The sequence below is a fragment of the Lampetra planeri genome, chromosome 34, assembly GCF_965212315.1.
Source record: "Lampetra planeri chromosome 34, kcLamPlan1.2.h2, whole genome shotgun sequence".
In the NCBI taxonomy this organism is placed as follows: domain Eukaryota; kingdom Metazoa; phylum Chordata; class Hyperoartia; order Petromyzontiformes; family Petromyzontidae; genus Lampetra; species Lampetra planeri.
Window position 1 is genome coordinate 136816 of NC_136140.1, and position 20122 is coordinate 156937.

Sequence of the window (20122 nt, forward strand, 5' to 3'; positions counted from 1 at the left end):
CCACACCCGAGACAGCTTTCCTTAGAGCCTAGTCTCACATGGGTTGGACCAGATGACGCCAAAAGTGCGACCATGGCAACCTCACCTAGTCACCATGCCCCTGGGCACGCGCCAGCCTGTAGGCGGAGATCTCGACGTTGAGCGCCATCTTGGCGTTGAGCAGGTCCCGGTACTCGCGCCGGCGGCGCGCCACCTCCCACGTGGAGTGGCGCAACTCTCCCTGCAACGGCTCCAGCACCTCCTGCGGGCGGTGCGGGAGACGTCGGTGCTATGTGAGCTCGGGGAGTCACATTAACATTAGCTCGAGAAGGTGCTTTGTGCCAAGGAATATTTTTTGAACAGTTACAGAAGACTTGTAGTGTTTCACTACAGATGTCTTAGTCTGAAAGAATTTCATTCAACGGCAAAGTGAATTTATTTGAAAAACAAGTTACATTTGTCAGCCCACGGACCTTCTAGTTTCAAACATTTCGGTAATATTTATTAAAAGAAGGCAACATTGGGATGGCTTTTATATTCACATTGCATTTTGATATCCACATAAAAATTATTATTTTTTGCAATTAAACTACAAAAGCATAATGGCGCCCGCTTGTATAGCCACCCATGCATTTACGGATAATTATATCTCAAGACGTTTTCACATGGCTAAGCATAGGGACATCGTCATTTGTAATTGGTGAGAGTAGACGTACTGTTATCATCCTTTATTATTCATCAATCCCACGCTAGATCAGACATTGCACACGGCCTGCATCCGCTTCTCATTATTCATGAGCACCAGAGACGTGGCCTCTGTGTTCTTGCTGAACATTCGAATGAGCTCATCTGCTTAATTGTGTAGACGAATTTCTTGACCATATTCCTCATTGAGCTTCTTGATGTCGTTGTTCAGGCGCTTTTGCTCCATCTGCATGGACATCTTTTCTCCACGAACGTGATCAATGAGCTCGCGGAGCTCTTTGATCTCCAGCTCGTGGACGTCGTTGACGCCACTGCGAGCGATGGCCGACCGCCTCCGTTTGAGCGCCGAGATCTCTTCATCCAGATCCGTGTTGCTCTGCTCAAGGCCTCGTACCGTGGCAATGTAGCCTGCGGAACGCTCATTGAGCTCCTGCAGGAGTTGCTTCTCGTTGGCTGGAGGTTGTGCAGAGTCTCCTGCGAGCGCGCCGAAGCGGCTGAGCCGGGAGGTGTCCACGTGGTCGAGGGCGGGCATGCTGCGGCCGTGCACGAGCCCGCCGTAGTAGTCGGAGCGCTGGGCCCCGAGTCTGGCCGACGAGAGCGATCGGACTCCGTCGGAGCTGGCGCCCCGGCGTGGCCCGCCGCTGTCTCCCGCGTAGCTCGTGGCGATGGCGCTGGATGGGGTGCTGCTGCTGCTGCAGCCCGTTGTGGGCTCGGAGCTGCTGCTGCTGCTGTCTTCTTCCTCTGATCCTCTCGCCCCTTAAATACGCGGCTTGTGCCGAGCACTGCAGAACGTCACAGCTCGTGCCGGCACCACCTGGGTGCGGGCTGCGGCTCTGAAGGAGAAACAATTGCAGCCTCATGTCTTGGCTTCGCTGCCTGTCTGGCCCATTATTGCTGGACTCTGCAACTACCGTATTGATTTTCGTACATTGCAATTGTGTTTCGAATGTAAAATTAACAGCTTTAATGCAATGACACTTTTGTATAACCAAATTATAACTTCAATCTTGATTTGAAGCTTATAACTTGTCATTTTTATAGATTTGTGATATCATTTGAAGCCAAAGCACGTTGTCTATTGAACAAATTGGGAATACGTTTAGAAGCCACCATGGTGTGGTCAGTTTGTAGTACAGTGTGGGTGATCTATGACTGCTTAAGGCGGAGGAGCCTCAAGCAGTCCCGTAGCACCCACGGGTATTGGGTAGGAGGGGCTCCTCCTGCGGTATTGATCCAGCCACCACCACCACCACACTATCAACAATAACAACACAACGAAGTTTCCACTCCGGCTCAAACGTCACCTGGACGTCACCTGGACGTGTGAGTAGCCCCCGCGGGCGCCATGGCGGCTGTGGGGAGTTGGCCAGCGGGCTTTGACGCTCCCCAGCTGCGGGTCGGGGCTGGGTGGCCGCATCGGCTACGGGCACAAAGAGAAGAGGCACAGGTAGGAGGAAGATAGATCCGAGAGGAAGTGGGGATATTAAGGGCAAGACAAGGACCAGGATAGGACATTAAAAGGGTAGGACATGACACCAATGAGGGAGACCTGAGAGGAGACTTGTTGGGGAACTGAAGCGGTTGAACAAATCGACGCCATGGGGTTCGTGACGCGAGGCGGATTGACTCAGGGACGGCCCAGATTGGGCATTCCGCTCTGTGATACAATGTGCAGAAGGATCGTAAGCATCAGGCAGGACTAAGGATTGTCGTAATGGGATAGTCACACACACGCAGAGGCATTGACACACAGACCAACCACTGCCGTTCACCACCAAGTGGCTGTGACGTCCCCACGGCGCTCGTGGGGTGCGAGGTGCACTTTGAGGCCACCACGTGACGTGTCGAGGGCTCACTGCTGGCAGGAGGGCACGGGACAGACCCAGGTACCGTGGGTTGACTGACTGAGATGACTGGCAGATGCACCAACTGTGACAACTATCTGCGTTTTAGCTGCCCAGCGCTACGTCCGTTGTTGTGAGCGTTGCTTCTCTGCCCTCCGTTGTTGCGAGAGGGCGACTGCTTCCAACTCCCCAGCAGCGGCCTTGATGTGTGTATGTGTGTTGAACTTCTTTCGCACTGTACCGAGCCAACCGTGCTAATCCTTGACAGAAGTCAATCTTGACACTGCTGGTGCCAGTCATCGGCAAGTCCCATCAGCTCCCTAGTGGCGATATTTACACACCGCACCAGGTACTCATTTGAGGCTGAGTCGACCTAGACGAAGCCCAGGACTTGTTCAGATAATTGTCACGCAGTTTACTGTTTGCTTTATGGGCGGTGGGGGTCATGGTATCACTGTGCTGTGATCCCAGCTACGCGTGTTCAATTCCCGGCATCTGAACTTGGTTTGGGATTCTCCTAGGTCGCCTCGGGGTTAAATGAGTGTCCAGTACAGCGAGTACACATTGGTACCCGATTGTGTGCCGTGCCAGCCTTAACTGGATGCTCGCTAAAGAGCAATTGCCGCTTTCTATTTCGGATGAATGAGCCAGGAACAGCTTCGAGCGAACGTTTGAGCGATGCGGCAATGTGTTTGTGTGTTTGACTGTTTACAGTACCACCGTCTTCATAGAATATGATTCACAGCCTTTTGTCAATCCACTGCTGGATGAAGGCATTCCCAGGTGGTGTCGGCCATGCGGGTCAAGCGGGTGACCCTACTTCACCCCGCTGGCCAGTGTGGGTTGTTGAGGCCGAGGCTTAGAACCGCTTCAGATGGAATCTATTTATCCTCATGGCAACTTCTTGTATGCCACTTTTTATATTTTAACTAGCATAAGTACCCGGCGTTGCCCGGGTGAAAAATATATTTCTTAATAACTTTACATATATACACAGATGGGCTGCTACCCCTGCCCCCCCCCCCAGCCACGATCTCCTCGGCCGCTGTGCAGTAATATGTACGGCCTATAGTGTGGTGGGGTGTCGAGGCCTAGTACCGTGCAGAGCCTCCGGCCTCGCCTAGATTGCCCACCCGGCTGAGGCTGGGTACCGGGGCCGTTACCCCCCCCCCCCCCCGCGCTACAATAATACTGTCTAATCGCTATAATTTTATAATCTACCGACCCTATAATAGTAATTGCACACATTGTGGTGGGGGGGGAGTGAAGAGGACGTGAAACTTTGATGAATTTACCTCAAAGTCGCGTGGTGGGTGTCGAGGCCTAGTACCGTGCAGAGCCTCCGGCCTCGCCTAAATTGCCCACCCGGCTGAGGCTGGGTACAGGGGCCGTTACCCCCCCACCCCCGCGCTACAATAATACTGTCTAATCGCTATAATTTTATGATCTACCGACCCTATAATAGTAATTGCACACATTGTGGTGGGGGGCGAGTGAAGAGGACGTGAAACTTTGATGATTTTACCTCAGAGTCGCGTGCTGGGTGTCGAGGCCTAGTACCGTGCAGAGCCTCCTGCCTCGCCTAGATTGGCCACCCGGCTGAGGCTGGGTACCGGGGCCGTCCCCCCCCACCCCGCGCTACAATAATACTGTCTAATCGCTATAATTGTATTATCTACCGAGCCTATAATAGTAATTGCACACATTGTGGTGGGGGGGGAGTGAAGAGGACGTGAAACTTTGATGAATTTACCTGAGAGTCGCGTGTTAATGCGTGCGCATATTTTTTACGGAAATTAAAAATGGCGTCCACCCCACAGCGAATGCGTCGCTACCCGTTGCCAGGGGCAACCGCCGTCCAATGAAACTGCGTATGGTCCGGCGACACACAGACACACACACAGACAGACAGACAGATTTGCCATTTTATATATATAGATTCACGGCATGTTGAAATGTTCACATGTAAAGCACTTAGTGATTTGTTTTGTCAATGAATGGCACGCGGTATAATGCACACACGTGTGTGTGTTTAATGATGACGTGTCGCTCGCCACTGATGTTAGCCGTGGTCGAGACTCTCGCTCAGGTCGTTGGGTTCACAGCCGCAGTGCCCTCACGGCTGTGGCACCGCTCCACGCGCCGTCTGTCGCCCGGCGTATCTGTCATCATGTTAGAGCAACCTGACACGACGGATCCGAGCAATGCCCTGGCCCTGCGTTCCGCGGCGATGTTGGCATTGTGTTCAAGTGAGGACTGCACACACAAGTTTGCAACGGAGGCTCTAATCCAATTTGCACGGCATCGCTTGGCGGTGTGGACTAACACGGCCCAGCTGTTGTGGTGGAGGGACACCGCATGGCACCAGGGAGGAGGGAGAAGGAGTGAATTAGCGAGTGAATGAATGAGTGGCCACACAGAGTGCGCGCGTCATGCCACTCGCTCACACAAGGCTCACGCCGCGTTGCTGCGCTGCCTCCTTGGAACCTCACAACTCAGATCCCTGATCCTGCGGCCCTGATCCTGTAGCCCCGATCCTGTGGCCCTGATCCTGATCCTGTAGCGTAGCCCCTGATCCTGTAGCTCTGATCCTGTGGCCCTGATCTTGTAGCCCTGATCCTGTAGCCCCTGATCCTGTAGCCCTGATCCTGTAGCCCTGATCTTGTAGCCCTGATCCTGTAGCCCCTGATCCTGTAGCCCTGATCCTGCGGCCCTGATCCTGTAGCCCTGATCCTGTAGCCCTGATCCTGTAGCCCTGATCTTGTAGCCCTGATCCTGTAGCCCCTGATCCTGTAGCCCTGATCCTGCGGCCCTGATCCTGTAGCCCTGATCCTGTGGCCCTGATCCTGATCCTGTAGCGTAGCCCCTGATCCTGTAGCCCTGATCCTGTAGCCCTGATCTTGTAGCCCTGATCCTGTAGCCCCTGATCCTGTAGCCCTGATCCTGTGGCCCTGATCCTGTGGCCCTGATCTTGTAGCCCTGATCCTGTAGCCCCTGATCCTGTAGCCCTGATCCTGCGGCCCTGATCCTGTAGCCCTGATCCTGTGGCCCTGATCCTGATCCTGTAGCGTAGCCCCTGATCCTGTAGCCCTGATCCTGTAGCCCTGATCTTGTAGCCCTGATCCTGTAGCCCCTGATCCTGTAGCCCTGATCCTGTGGCCCTGATCCTGTGGCCCTGATCTTGTAGCCCTGATCCTGTAGCCCCTGATCCTGTAGCCCTGATCCTGTAGCCCTGATCTTGTAGCCCTGATCCTGTAGCCCCTGATCCTGTAGCCCTGATCCTGCGGCCCTGATCCTGTAGCCCTGATCCTGTGGCCCTGATCCTGATCCTGTAGCGTAGCCCCTGATCCTGTAGCCCTGATCCTGTAGCCCTGATCTTGTAGCCCTGATCCTGTAGCCCCTGATCCTGTAGCCCTGATCCTGTGGCCCTGATCCTGTGGCCCTGATCCTGTAGCCCTGATCCTGTAGCCCTGATCCTGATCCTGTAGCCCTGATCCTGTAGCCCTGATCCTGATCCTGTAGCCCTGATCCTGTAGCCCTGATCCTGTGGCCCTGATCCTGTGGCCCTGATCCTGTAGCCCTGATCCTGTAGACCTGATCCTGATCCTGTAGCCCTGATCCTGTAGCCCTGATCCTGTAGCCCTGAATCCTGTGGCCCTGATCCTGTAGCCCCGATCCTGTGGCCCTGATCCTGATCATGTAGCGTAGCCCCTGCTCCTGTAGCCCTGATCCTGTAACCCTGATCCTGATCATGTAGCCCTGATCCTGTAGCCCTGATCCTGTGGCCCTGATCCTGTAGCCCTGATCCTGTGGCCCTGATCCTGTAGCCCTGATCCTGTAGTCCTGATCCTGTAGCCCCTGATCGCGTGTGCGCTCCCTGCTCGCCATCGCAGCGCCAGAGTCGTCAACACGCGCTTCCGTAGCTTGTGCAGGAGTTGGGGCGAGAGTTCGCTTTGGCGCTTCAGGGTTGGGGCTGCGCTCAGCTCAGTCTCGAACAGGAAAGGAACCAGCCCGTTGCTCGGAGCCGATGTATGAACATCGCCATGCCTGGTGCGCCCTCGCCCACGTACAGACAGCCACACAACATGACAACGCCCCCTCGGATTAGGGAGGTAAAATAAGTCGTTGATTTCAGCGCCGTGTGCAGTCGCATAGCACACTGCACCGAACAAGAACAGCCATCAACAACGAGCCCCGTGTAGCCTGTGACAGACCGCTCGGGTACTCGCTGTTCGCGAGCAGCGCCGACGAAGGTCGTCACGGCACACGAGGGGGGGGGGGGTGGCCAGCGCTACGCCCGGCCGCCTTCGTCCCCTAGTGACGACGTTTATATATCGCACCAGATACTCATTTGAGGCTGAGTCGACCTAGGGAAGGCCCAGGAATCGTTCAGATATTCGTCACCGATGTTGGCCGTGAGCGGGATTCGATCTTGGTTCGCCGGGTTCGTAGCGCAGGGCGCGAGCCGCGACACCGCCGCTGCCCCCCCCCCGGCCCCCCACGGACCTCCCCCGGCCCACCACGGCCCCCCCGCCCCCCCCGGCCCCCCACGGCCCCCCACGGCCCCCCACGGCGTGACGCCAAAACCTGCGGGGCGAGACGCGGCGAGGCCGCTGCCGCTGCTGCTGCCAGCAAGGTCCTCAGTCGGGCCTGTGTCAGCGTGCACATGATTATCTCTGTGATCGCTCTGCCTTAATCTCCTCTCATTCAGAAACCAAACATATGCAACAGGTAACAGGAATTCATGCCTTCAAAATAAATAAATTTCCCTCTTCAAAGCCACTTTACTCCAGAATAATCATTCCTGCGGTATGCATTGCCCTGCACAGGCTTCTCGCTGTGCTCTCATGGCGAAGACGACTGGGCGACTCAAGCCCTGACATTTACAGCTCTGCCCACAGGAATGCAGCCAACCGGAGTCTGATGGCGAGGGTCTCTGAGCCGCTGCTCTGTCGTCAGCCTGAACGCTGCTGCTGCTGCTGCAGCAGCCTCCACGCTGCTGCTGTAGCTGCAGCAGCAGCCTCCACGCTGCTGCTGCGCTCCGCTCGCTCGAGCGCCTGCTTCGTGGCTTGCTGGGGCGTCCCACGTCAGGTCGGCACTCAGCTGACGTTCATGCGGCTGACATGACACCATGACTCGAGGAATAGCATCGCTTCTGCATTCGAATTGCTTTAATTGAGGCCCTGGGGGGCCCACGCAACCGTCATATTGTTAGACTCTGCAGAGAGAAATGTCCCCCTCCACCCCGCCCCTCCACAGCGACGAGTTGGTGATTTGTGAGAATCAGGGCGACGAGTTGGTGATTTGTGAGAATCAGAGCGACGAGTTGGTGATTTGTGAGAATCAGAGCGACGAGTTAGTGATTTGTGAGAATCAGAGCGACGAGTTGGTGATTTGTGAGAATCAGAGCGACGAGTTGGTGATTTGTGAGAATCAGAGCGACGAGTTGGTGATTTGTGAGAATCAGAGCGACGAGTTGGTGATTTGTGACAATCAGAACGACGAGTTGGTGATTTGTGAGAATCAGAGCGACGAGTTGGTGATTTGTAAGAATCAGAGCGACGAGTTGGTGATTTGTGAGAATCAGAGCGACGAGTTGGTGATTTGTGAGAATCAGAGCGACGAGTTGGTGATTTGTAAGAATCAGAGCGACGAGTTGGTGATTTGTGAGAATCAGAGCGACGAGTTGGTGATTTGTGAGAATCAGAGCGACGAGTTGGTGATTTGTAAGAATCAGAGCGACGAGTTGGTGATTTGTGAGAATCAGAGCGACGAGTTGGTGATTTGTGAGAATCAGAGCGACGAGTTGGTGATTTGTGAGAATCAGAGCGACGAGTTGGTGATTTGTGAGAATCAGAGTGACGAGTTGGTGATTTGTGAGAATCAGAGCGACGAGTTGGTGATTTGTGAGAATCAGAGCGACGAGTTGGTGATTTGTGAGAATCAGAGCGACGAGTTGGTGATTTGTGAGAATCAGAGCGACGAGTTGGTGATTTGTGAGAATCAGAGCGACGAGTTGGTGATTTGTGAGAATCAGAGCGACGAGTTGGTGATTTGTGAGAATCAGAGCGAGGAGGAATCACCGCGTAGAGACGCGCGGGTCGTCTGCGAGCTGCGTTCCCCCACAGCGGCTCGGAGGTCCGATATGGATCAATCACAATCACACTCCACACTCACACTCCACACTCACACTCCACACTCACACTCCACACTCACACTCACACTCCACACTCACACTCCACACTCACACTCACACTCCACACTCACACTCACACTCCACACTCACACTCCACACTCACACTCCACACTCACACTCCACACTCACACTCCACACTCACACTCACACTCCACACTCACACTCCACACTCACACTCCACACTCACACTCACTCTGCACACTCACACTCCACACTCACACTCACAATCCACACTCACACTCCACACTCACACTCCACACTCACACTCACTCTGCACACTCACACTCCACACTCCACACTCACACTCCACACTCACACTCCACACTCACACTCACTCTGCACACTCACACTCACACTCCACACTCCACACTCCACACTCACACTCACACTCCACACTCACACTCCACACTCACACTCACACTCCACACTCACACTCCACACTCCACACTCACACTCCACACTCCACACTCACACTCCACACTCACACTCCACACTCACACTCACACTCCACACTCACACTCCACACTCCACACTCACACTCACACTCCACACTCACACTCACACTCCACACTCACACTCCACACTCACACTCACACTCCACACTCACACTCCACACTCACACTCCACACTCCACACTCACACTCACACTCCACACTCACACTCCACACTCACACTCCACACTCACACTCCACACTCACACTCCACACTCACACTCACACTCCACACTCACACTCACACTCCACACTCACACTCCACACTCACACTCCACACTCACACTCCACACTCACACTCCACACTCACACTCCACACTCCACACTCACACTCCACACTCACACTCCACACTCCACACTCACACTCCACACTCACACTCCACACTCACACTCCACACTCACACTCCACACTCCACACTCACACTCCACACTCCACACTCACACTCCACACTCCACACTCACACTCACACTCCACACTCACACTCCACACTCACACTCCACACTCCACACTCACACTCCACACTCCACACTCCACACTCACACTCCACACTCACACTCACACTCCACACTCACACTCCACACTCACACTCCACACTCACACTCACACTCCACACTCACACTCCACACTCACACTCCACACTCCACACTCACACTCACACTCCACACTCACACTCCACACTCACACTCCACACTCCACACTCACACTCACACTCCACACTCCACACTCACACTCCACACTCACACTCCACACTCACACTCCACACTCCACACTCACACTCCACACTCACACTCCACACTCACACTCCACACTCACACTCCACACTCCACACTCACACTCCACACTCACACTCCACACTCACACTCCACACTCCACACTCACACTCCACACTCACACTCCACACTCACACTCCACACTCACACTCACACTCCACACTCACACTCCACACTCACACTCCACACTCACACTCACACTCCACACTCACACTCCACACTCACACTCCACACTCACACTCACACTCCACACTCACACTCCACACTCCACACTCACACTCCACACTCACACTCCACACTCACACTCACACTCCACACTCACACTCCACACTCACACTCCACACTCCACACTCACACTCCACACTCACACTCCACACTCCACACTCACACTCCACACTCACACTCCACACTCACACTCACACTCCACACTCACACTCCACACTCACACTCCACACTCACACTCCACACTCACACTCACACTCCACACTCACACTCCACACTCACACTCACACTCCACACTCACACTCCACACTCACACTCCACACTCACACTCCACACTCACACTCACTCTCCACACTCACACTCACACTCCACACTCACACTCCACACTCACACTCCACACTCACACTCCACACTCACACTCCACACTCACACTCACTCTCCACACTCACACTCACACTCCACACTCACACTCCACACTCACACTCCACACTCACACTCCACACTCACACTCCACACTCACACTCACTCTCCACACTCACACTCCACACTCACACTCACACTCCACACTCACTCTCCACACTCACACTCACACTCACACTCCACACTCACACTCCACACTCACACTCCACCACTCCCCTCACACTCCCACACTCACACTCCCCACACTCACACCCACACCACACTCCACCACCCCCCACCCACACCCCCACCCTCACACCACCACACTCACACTCCACCCACACCCACCCACCCCCTCCCACCTCCCACTCCACCCACCTCCACACCACACTCCCCACCCCACACCCACACCCCACACTCCCCACCCCCACCACCTCCACACTCACACTCCACACTCACCCTCCACCTCACACTCCCACTCACACTCCACACCACTCCACACTCCACACTCACACTCCACACTCCACACTCACACTCCACACTCCCCACTCACACTCCCCTCACACTCCACACTCCCACCACTCACACTCCCACACTCCCCCACACCACCCCCTCACACTCACCCTCCACACTCACACTCCCCACACTCCACCACACTCCACACTCACACTCCCACTCCACACCCACACTCACACTCCACACTCACACTCCACCACACCACCCTCCCCACCACCCCACACTCCCCCTCCCACCCACTCCCACCCCTCCCACCCACACTCCCCCCTCACACTCCACACTCCCTCACCCTCCACACTCACCTCCACACTCACACTCACACTCCACACTCACACTCCACACTCACACTCACTCTCACACTCCACACTCACACTCCACACTCACACTCCACACTCACACTCCACACTCCACACTCACACTCCACACTCACACTCCACACTCACACTCACACTCCACACTCACACTCACTCTCACACTCCACACTCACACTCCACACTCACACTCCACACTCACACTCCACACTCACACTCACACTCCACACTCACACTCACACTCCACACTCACACTCCACACTCACACTCCACACTCACACTCCACACTCACACTCACACTCCACACTCACACTCCACACTCACACTCACACTCCACACTCACACTCCACACTCACACTCCACACTCACACTCCACACTCACTCTCCACACTCACACTCCACACTCACACTCACACTCCACACTCACACTCACACTCCACACTCACACTCCACACTCACACTCACACTCCACACTCACACTCCACACTCACACTCCACACTCACACTCCACACTCACACTCCACACTCACACTCCACACTCACACACTCACACTCCACACTCACACTCCACACTCACACTCCACACTCACACTCCACACTCACACTCCACACTCACTCTCCACACTCACACTCCACACTCACACTCCACACTCACACTCACACTCCACACTCACACTCACACTCCACACTCACACTCCACACTCCACACTCACACTCCACACTCACACTCCACACTCACACTCCACACTCACACTCCACACTCACTCTGCACATTGACTCCACACATTGACTTTGCGCGAGGCGTGGCCCAGTTAACCCTCTTAAGCGGTGGACATTCGCAGTATTTATCAAAATCTTTTTTAAGTGTCTCATACCGCGGTGTTAGTTTACAAACCGCATCGTTATTAACAAAATCGGAGTCCTTCATCGCAAAACGACGCGCGACAACGTCAGCGACGTCTCTCAGTGACCTCTGGGGGCGATGGTTCGACCGCACGCCCCCCTCCCTCCCAGCCTTGTTGTGAATTCCACCGCCGCTTCAGAGTCAACTCGTCTGGTGTGGCGAATCAGTTGGAGATCTCCCAGCCCGGCTGAAATCGATGTTTTGTCTTTCTAGCGCTAGCGGCGCGTACACTCGCTCGCTCGAGCCGCTATGTGGCCAAGCCATTAGTACTCTCGCTCCCCGATGCGAGGGGGCGATTGGCTTATCCCACCCGTCCTCCGGGCGGAACCGTCCCGTAGGCAATGTCCATCGTGCTGCTGCTGCCCGCAAGCAGCTGCATTGTTCTCGGCCTTGCGAAGGGAGGTTTCCATTCGTGGGGGCTGGCAGATTGAACGACGATGTTCACCCGCGGGTCCAGGAGTCGCCCTCGCTGTGCTGGGCCCGGGGGGGGGGGGGGCTGCTCTGCGGACGGGGAGCGGCGGTGCCAGGCGCACGCTGCCCACGCGTGCGATGTCGACTTGCACAGCATCTGGGCAATTGGCTCGCCACCTGGCCGTGTTTAACCGGGACAGTCCTGGAGTTGTCGACTGTGTTATCCGGTGGCAAGAATCCATTCGTACCATGGTACCGGCACTGGTATATTGTCGGAAATCGAAGCGTTTTGAGAGACATCGGCTGACTGAGACGCGTGAACGGTCTTGCTCTGTGGAAACCGTCCAGTGGCCCTCATCGCAACTCCTAATGGCCTTTACAGCGCTCGGAGAATGAACGTCTCAAATCGCTCCACAAACGCGCGGGGCGTCCAAGCAGCCGCTTGCTTCTCAATGCCACCGCTCTGCACTTCACCGCTGGCACCAGCCAACGGCGCCTTCTCTGCGCTGACTGCTCCAGTGATGGGCGCCGAGAGGTCGCTGCCGATGGGGGCGAGAGGGCTGCTGCTGTCCAGTGGCCGCAAGCAGAGGAGTCGCCCTCGGGAGAGAGGGGGTCGATGGGGGGGGGGGGGGACCTGGGGGGTAACCGGGTGAAGCGAGGCTTTTAAGGAAGAGTCTGAGCCACGTCCTGCTCCAGCTCCTCTCGGATGGGGGGGGGCAGCTGTTGTGTAGGGGGGGGGGGGCACCGTCACAGTGAGTGGCACCGCTCAGGGGATGGGAGGGAAGTCGCGTGGGGCCAGACGGACAGTGGGCGGCCCCGCAGGGCCCACAGACCCGCAGGGCCCCGTGCCCCGCAGGGCTGGGCGCTGCTGCCCGGAGGGCGAGGCACGAAGCTCGCTGCGAGGGCGAGGAGCCGACACAAAGATCACGAACGTTGCCCAGTGTCTGGCAGCAGGCGCGTGTTTGTTGTTACTGCCTTTGAAGCGCCATGAGGGTGCAGACATAGGGGCTAGTCACTGAGGAGTTGCCACGCCGCACGCTGGGCGTGTGAAACTCGGTGCACGAGGAAACAACGAGAACTCTGGTACTCGAGTGAAATGAATGTGTAGACAGTACTGTACATTAATCACACAGGAGGGCGTGCGGGCTTCACACGCAGCAGATGTGGTCTCCAGGTTACGTTACTGGACATCTGTAAAACAGAGCTTCATCTTTCATCGGATTACTCCAGTCTGAATAAAGATTCTGATGTTCACTCCCATAGAGTCGTAGCCTTCCCCATCTCGGGAGACACCGACCCTGGATAACAGTGGTGCCAATCTTGAGATTTGGTACATTTATATTTTATTGATATTCTCCAGAGAAAATATCTTGGGGTTTTTAACTATTGGAGGAAACAGGACAACCCAGAGGAAACCCGTGCAGAGCCAGGGGAGAGAGATCACACTTACTCCACCCTCTCACACACACACACACTTTGCAGAACCAGGGGAGAGAGATCACACTTACTCCACCCTCTCACACACACACACTTTGCAGAACAAGATGAGAACATACAAACTCCAGACAGAAAGGCGCCCGGGTTGGGAATCGAACTCAGGCCCTTCTTGCTGTGAAGTCGACGGTGTGACCACTGCGTCACCATCCTGCCGCCCACTCTGCCGTGGAAGTGGTGACGCGCGGTAGCTGAACAATCGCGAGCCACTGCTGCTGCGCAAGCCGCAGATGAGAATGTCATCGTCCAGGCGATGCACGACGTGACATCACGACACATCACGGCAGCAGCAGCAGCGCAGCCTCCCGTCCCGGACAGCCGTGCCGTGTTCCCGGGATGCCTTTACACAATCCTACTTTACACAATCCTACCGATCAGTGGCCAATTGCCTATCGTGTCCCCTAAGTTCACGCTGATTCACGCGGCAAGCTAAGGGGGATTTCAACTAATATATGTCATGAAACTGACCAGCGGCTCATACAATTTTACGGTTTATAACACAGCTGTTGGCGAAACCATTGTGGCTGTGTACTCCAGGGGTCGGGCTGTTCCATGGAGCTGGCTGCTCCATGGAGCTGGCTGCGCCACGGTGGGATTTGAGTCAGGCCCCGCACCCACCTATGGACGGCCCTGACTGCAGTGGAGATCGGGGTGCGGGATGAAGGGTGGCGGTTAGCACGCTGCGCTACAAACCTGGCGAACCGAGTTCGATTCCTTCTCACGGCCGCCAATACCAGTGACGATGATTTGAACCGCTCCTGGGCCTCCCCTAGATCGACTCAGCGTCAAGTGAGTATCTGGTGCGATGTGTTAACATCGCCATTCGGGAGACAAGGCGGTCGGGCGTGGTGCTGGCCATCTATCTCCTTGTGCGCCGTGCCGGCCTTCAAATGATGCTCGCTAACCAGTACTTGTCCCAACAGACTCTTAAGGCTATACGCGGGCTCATGAGAGTGCGGGAGATAAGGTAGATAAACACGAGTGACGCCACGGCTGGGAGATTGTAGTCAGCCTACTTGGTTTTCCAGGACAGCCTCAATGCGTCTCAAGGCGGTGTTAGGAGGGTCGTGCAAAGTCGTCGCAGTCGGAGGCGGCCGTGCTGCTGCTGCTGTGTGATCCACGTTGAGTAATTTGCAGATAATGTTTCAGCATTGGCATAATGTTTTGGCCAATACCAGTTACATTGTATGGGTGTTTTTAGCTATGGGAAGAACCGGGGGACACGGAGGAAACCCATGCAGAACGGGGGGGGGGACATACAAACTCCACACAGAGACGCGTCAAAGTCGGTGGTTCTAACCCAGGCGCTTCTTGGTGGGAGGCGCGAGAGTTGTGCCACCACTGCGCCACCACCAACCCAGCGGCCAGGTGTGGGTGGGGGGGGTGGGAGGCGCGGGGCCTCTCTCGGGGTCACCGAGCACCACGGCGGCGGGGACATTCCGCGTCGGGTGCCGGTAACGGTGAGGGATGGGGCGGAAGGCGGTGCAAGATGTTGACAGAGATGGGAGACCTCGCGTGCAACGCGGGACTGCTGCTGCTCCTGCACTCTCTTGCTGCATTCTTCAGCGCTCCCTGTACCCTCCCGCCCCGTATGTTTATTCCCGCGCGCTGCGGAGACCCTGGCACGGACACATTCCTCACTCCTCGTCGGCCCTCCGATTAACACGGTTGGCTACGTATGGTGCGAAAGAAGTTCAACACACACATACCGCCTCCACTACCACCACGCAGCCTGGGAATTGTTTGACGCGCGTTTAGCTCTGAGAAGTGGCACTGAAAGAGAATCCACCCCAGCCATCCCATCAGGTGTCACAATTCAAGAGGGCACCGTTTGATTCAAAGATGCGGCGTGTCCCGTGTATTCTCTCCTGTTTGTTGTCTGATGTGTGTTACCTTGTTTGTAATTTTAGTCCGTTTAACACGTCGGCTTTCGCGGAAGCTCACATCATGGCGAGATCCCATCGCAGTAGCAGCAGCAACAGCAGCAGCAGCAACAGCAGCAGCAACAACAGCAGCAGCAACAGCAGCAGCAGCAGCAGCAGCAACAGCAGCAGCTGCTCCCTGCACCTCGCGTCTCTCAGCTGCTGCAGCTGCTGTTGAGTGCAGCGCTCTGCATAACGATCTCGCGACAGAGGAGCGCTACGGGTCTCGCGGTGTTTGGTGAGCGCTACCTGCAGCCAGGGCCGCATTTAGGCAATGACGGGTCTAAGGCTGAGAGGAGGTAAGGGACTAAATATGTATTACATTTGAAAAAAAAAACCGAAGTCATCAAACATTTATTTACCGATATAACATTTACAAATGTATTTGACTCAAGGTAAATTCATCAAACAAATCACTTACTACACGCATTGCTTAAAACACAATGTTCCCTTAACTTCAGCTGTGGAAAAGTCGCGAATGGTGTCATCGTAATTCAAAGACAAAATGTTTTGATGGCCGCGCTACCGTCGCTCATCTGTTACGACAACGTGGAATGGAGGGACTACGAGAAATGGGGGGCCTGAGGCAATCGCCGCATTAACCTCTGGGTCTGCAGCCCCGAGGTGGCGGGGAGGCAGATTCATCACGGCAGAGACCCCCGCGGGACCCCCGTCCTGCTCCGCGTTGGGGCTCCGCTGCTCTGGGCCAAGTCCGACGGTGGACGCGGCGCTGAGCAACCTCCTCTTGCGCCGAGCTCGCTCTGGCCACTGAATGCCCCATTGTGCAGGGCCCAGCTGTTTGCCCTTGGGTTTGCTCCGCGTAATCTGCGATGGTTCTGAGGCGAGTAGGAGGAGGACCTGCAGTGCACGTGCAGGAGCGCAGGGACGCGCTGCCGGCAAATTACTCAAACTCTTCTCGCACGGCTCTCAACGCCTTCTCCGCAGCCGTGGACAATATTAGGTGACAACACACGTCCTTGACGACCTCTCTTTACGACGGTAAACCCATGTTTAATCTCACTGCCTGTCCCGACTGCTTGACTCATGCCCTTTATGTAACCTGCTAATTAAACTCACAATATACCTGGCAAATCCCGTCCTACCCCTGGCCTTACGACAGCGCGTTGTGCTGGGGAATGTTGCCGCCATGAGCGGTGCTTTCCTGCAGCGCCTGTTCACTGCTGCCACGTGGAATCAACTTCAACCAGAGGTGCCACGCATAGACGGGAGCTGATCGTTTCAAACAGAACACATTTTGTTGCTTATATTATCCACAAGGACACCAATGAGTATTCTGTGTTCTGTATGACAGAGTTCTGTGTCATACTTGGACCCCTATCTAACAGAAAGGCGGCTCACCAGTGTCGATTCAAGCAAGGCAAACTCTGCTGATGAGTCACTGCGTGTCGAAACCTTTGCGAATGTTCGCTTGTGCTGAACCAATGTTGCTGACATTGAGCACTTACAGAAAGGTCGTGTGACTAATGAGATGTGGAGACAATGCCTTTATTTTTTTTTATTATTGGTTCTTTCGGTAAAGTCACGTACAAGGGAAGTAATAAAATAATAAAAATAAAACATAATAAAATATGTTTTATTGTTTTACAAGGGAATTAATAAAATAATAAAAATAAAACATAATAAAACATATTTTATTATGTTATATTTTTATTATTTTATTACTTCCCTTCTACGTGACTTTACCGAAAGAACCAAGAAGATGAATCCCTGCAGTCACGAAAGCTTTATATCGAAATGCCTTTATTGTTTACGTGAAGGGACTGATGTGGGAAGGAGGCAATGTCCACTTGTTATTTTGTTGGTGACACGTGACATCTCTGTCGGATTTAAACATACAATATTCATTCAGAAACAAGTGTCACCCACTGCTGGATGGAGACCTCCCCACAATGCGATAGCCATTGGAAGTGTCTAATGGATTGTTTAAAGGAGTGATTCTGGTTAACGAGGGCCGTGTGCTCACGATTACCCCATTTGTTTGTGGACGCTGCTGCGTTGACAGTGGTGCACAAGGAGAAATAATTGTAAACTAAACACAATGTTTACCTGGCAGCCCTTTGCTTGGTGGAAAACTCACCACTGCCGCAGTTGCTGCCCACCACTTACATGAACATTGGCTGCTGACATTTGGTCTATGCCCATTTCAAACCTTTATAAACAGTTTGCCTTTAGAAGCAAACCCCCCTTTTCCTGACGACGACCGCTTGTGTTGCGATCGAAACGTCGTAGTTTTTTGTTCTTTTCTTTGAACCTATCTACGTGACTTTACCGGAAGACCAAAATAATATAAACACATTCGTCAATAACACCGTTCATGGCCTTCATAGGGAAACTGTATAATAGTCAAAGTTTCAGGCAATGACCCTTCATAGTGTATAGGTAGAGAAGCCAGAGCGATTGAGTGGATAAGAGTAGGAGACTGGACTTTAAAGCATGAGGGCTGATAAAAACAATCTATCGTAAATCTTATCAGGCCCCCATCGTGTGCTCGTAGACTCGCCCTTGCCGCCCCCCACACACAAAGCCAACTCGTGGCCTCCTCCTTCTCCTGCTGCTCCTGCTGCTCCTCCTGCTGCTGCTGCTGCTGCTGCTGTTGCTCCTGCTGCTCCTCCTGCTGCTCCTGCTGCTCCTCCTGCTGCTGCTGCTGCTGCTGCTCCTGCTGCTCCTCCTGCTGCTGCTGCTGCTCCTCCTGCTGCTGCTCCTGCTGCTCCTCCTGCTGCTGCTGCTGCTGCTCCTCCTGCTGCTGCTCCTGCTGCTCCTCCTGCTCCTGCTGCTCCTGCTGCTCCTGCTGCTGCTGCTCCTGCTGCTGCTGCTGCTGCTGCTGCTCCTCCTGCTGCTGCTCCTCCTGCTGTTGCTCCTGCTGCTGCTGCTGCTCCTGCTGCTGCTGCTGCTGCTGCTGCTCCTCCTGCTGCTGCTCCTCCTGCTGTTGCTCCTGCTACTGCTGCTGCTCCTGCTGCTGCTGCTGCTGCTGCTCCTCCTGCTGCTGCTCCTGCTGCTGTTGCTCCTGCTGCTGCTGTTGCTCCTGCTGCTGCTGCTGCTGCTGCTCCTGCTGCTCCTGCTGCTGCTCCTGCTGCTCCTCCTGCTGCTCCTCCTGCTGCTCCTGCTGCTGCTGCTCCTGCTCCTGCTGCTCCTCCTGCTCCTGCTGCTCCTGCTGCTCCTCCTGCTCCTGCTGCTCCTCCTGCTGCTCCTCCTGCTCCTGCTGCTCCTGCTGCTGCTCCTGCTGCTGTTGCTCATGCTGCTGCTGCTCCTCCTGCTGCTCCTCCTGCTGCTGTTGCTCCTGCTGCTGTTGCACTCGTGCCCAGCTTCTGAGCCCCACGCAGTAGCCCCGAGGGCAGTCACCTGCTCCATTCCTCAATCACGCGCACACCACCACCACCCACCCCACGGCGAGCAGCGACCGTAACCCGACCCCTCGAACCCCCCAAATGACATCTCACGAATGCCGACCACTAATGGGTGAATACCGAGAGCCATTGGTGGCGACGGCGGTGCCACTTGGAGCCGGGCAGCAGCCGCCTCGTGCCTGCCGGGGCTGCTGCCCGGGCCACCGCCGCCCCCTGGGGACACTCACACGCCCCCCCCCGCCCCCCCCCCCCCCCCGTTTGGGCAGCAGAGCAAGTGGGTTCCGTCTCTACGGGGATTGACTGTTACCCCCCCCCCCCCCGTCACGATGTATCAACTCTCATCATTAACAGAGTTTGCCAAACATCACGACACAGCACCACGGAGCCGGAGCGACTGTTGGTCGCCGGCGCTGGTTCTGCTGCCTTCCCTGGCCTCTGTCTCGTCGGTTCCCGCGCCATCCTGCAACAGCTGTGCGCGTTACACATCCACTCGCTCTGGCCTTGCTATGTAGTGCTATGAAGAAGGGTCATTGCCCGAAACGTCACCTATTATATACAGTATATGTATTCATATTAAGACCACAGTGTAATT